The 2,344-nt window shown below is 36.6% G+C and overlaps 1 long non-coding RNA gene across 1 annotated transcript; it reads right to left on the bottom strand.

Annotated features, from left to right (window-relative positions):
- Nucleotides 1-750: 750 nt before the first annotated feature.
- LOC131237870 (uncharacterized) lies at nt 751-1,587 on the bottom strand. The gene is made up of 3 exons (XR_009167449.1): nt 1,354-1,587; nt 1,188-1,240; nt 751-1,074 (listed from the first exon to the last, which is right to left on the bottom strand). It is a non-coding gene; the product is annotated as an uncharacterized LOC131237870 (long non-coding RNA).
- Nucleotides 1,588-2,344: the final 757 nt, after the last annotated feature.

The following is a 2,344-nucleotide window of genomic DNA, read 5'->3' as shown; positions in this document are numbered from 1 at the left end:
CCCAAGAAGTTATAGTAGTTTGTTATATTCTAAGCCTCATAATATTAGGGGAAAAAAAAAACCTACCTCATTTGTCTACAAGGCCGTATACAGCCTGGTTGTAAGGTGTATCGAACCAGACAAGAACCAGTTTTTCTCCTACTTGGCGTACCAATGCGAAAGAGAATATACCTGAATGGGAAAAGATGAGAATTTCTAACAATGCGAAAGAGAAGGAAATAACCCCAGTAGCCTAGGAACAAACAAGCTCCATATGCAACCTGTGATAGAGCAAATACAATCCCCTTCTCCTACAAGCAAAAGATTTACATTGCCCATTGGCAACTATATGTAATGCATGTCCAAATCATCTAATGTGGCATACAATACAAATATTGAAGTGCAAGCTTCACATGCATCTTTTACTTGACCAGCATTACTTTCTTATAGTGTTTATGGCATATTGATATGGATGGGCTTGAGGTTTGAATTTTCTGGTCTAGAGGTTTGAATTGATCCTTGTTGCAGGTGTCCAGTAGGTCTACTAATCTTTAATGGGAAATATTATCTCTATACCTTTTATAACATATGCCCTGACTGCAAGATATAATTGAAAAGAAAATCTTACCATTGAGAAAATTACCCTTAAGTTTAAAATCAATAGGCTATTACTCCTGGCACTGCCCTTTGTTGAATAAAAAAATATAGATAGTAAAATAGTAGGTCCCATGGCTTTTAATTAATGCTAATATAATTGTGTTTCTTAAGGAATCAAAATGACTGAAAATAATCATAATGCAGCATCTAGGTTGCGTTTTAATGCACTATTGAAATGAATTGCAATTGTTTGTTCAAGAGAGAGGAAATGATCACATTGCAGTTGCATTCCTTCCATGTCTAACTTGAATTGTGATTTGGTCATTTCAACTTTATTGGGTTTCAATTCAATTAGATTGTGCATCCAAACATGTCCTTATTATTCTTAGTTCATGTGAGACACCCGAAAAATAAGCCCACCTTATGAACCACGTGCTGCCATATGTTTCTCAGTTTGTCTTCAGATAGAGGTTTCTGAAGAAACTCTGCCACACCCAACTGAAAAAATAATAATACTAAAGAAAGGAAGAAAGAAATCATGAGACTTCGAATAACCACCACATACAAACAAATGTATACATGTGTATCGGGAAGCAGATGAGAAAACACACCATTGGGCAATTTTACGATTCTTCATTTTGAACTGCATATATTTGAACTGCATCTGCACAGCCATTGGGCAATTTTACGATTCTTCATTTTGAACCTCACATTTACTATAATGAAGATGAAGCGCCTAAGTGGAAGTTTGGTGTGAATGGAAGCAAGAGTCCCTACCATCATAAATAAGAATGTGCGCCTTGCCATGGCCCACAAGAATGCCTGATCTTATCATGAACCATACTTGAAGCTAGGACCCACAACACGTGACCACCCAAGCAACCAGATTTTAGGAAGCTATAAGAAGCCAAGGTATCTCCAATTTGTTTCCATGTACCTAGGTATTAGGTAACAATATCAGCCAGCGTATTGGCATGTTGTTGTTTCCTTCTTTAGCATTCATACAGTGCATCAAGGCTTCAAATTGCAGTCACGCTCGGGGTGGGCGGCCCATAAATTGCAATTTGAAGGCTACTTCCTCATTACAGACATTTGGAAACATGTACTTCGACCAAAGCCAAAATACTCTTAGGAGAAATGTAAGAACAAACAACAAACTTTAGAAAGCCAGATTACAGAGAATGACATAACAATGAAATCTTTGGAATGTGTTTTCTTTCCATACAAACTTGGGGATGGTTCATCTCATGCCCAAAGATCGGGTGTAGTTGGCCTTGGCCATGCAATTTGACAAGGTAATCTATTGATTCCGTTCACAGTAATTTGGAAGGAATCTGCACATGTAATGCTAGTAAACTAAAAGAACATTGGAATTTCAAAAGGCTACAAAGATAACATCAAATCAAAATATGCATGTGCTGAGATGATCTGTACAATTATCTGAATTTTTTAATCTATCTGAGATGATTTGTACAATTTCAGAGCATTTCACCAATTTAAAGCTTTAAATTCCACCTAATGTGCATTTAGAAGGACCGAATCACATCTAAAGACATTTAACCATCATTGCCCATCAATGTGGACATTTAACCATCATTACTCCCTAGGTGTGGCCATTTATCAACCGAATTAGATGTTAGTATTTGAATTTCTATTAAATAGCAATGTGGACATCTAACCAACATTGCTCCCTAGTAGTGGCCATTTAACAACCAAAGTAGATGTTAGTATTGGAATTTCTTTTAAATAGCGTTAGTAGATTCTTCCA

Source organism: Magnolia sinica, chromosome 2 (genome assembly GCF_029962835.1).
Source record: "Magnolia sinica isolate HGM2019 chromosome 2, MsV1, whole genome shotgun sequence".
NCBI classification, from domain to species: Eukaryota; Viridiplantae; Streptophyta; class Magnoliopsida; order Magnoliales; family Magnoliaceae; genus Magnolia; species Magnolia sinica.
This window is presented reverse-complemented; position numbering and strand designations above follow the sequence as displayed.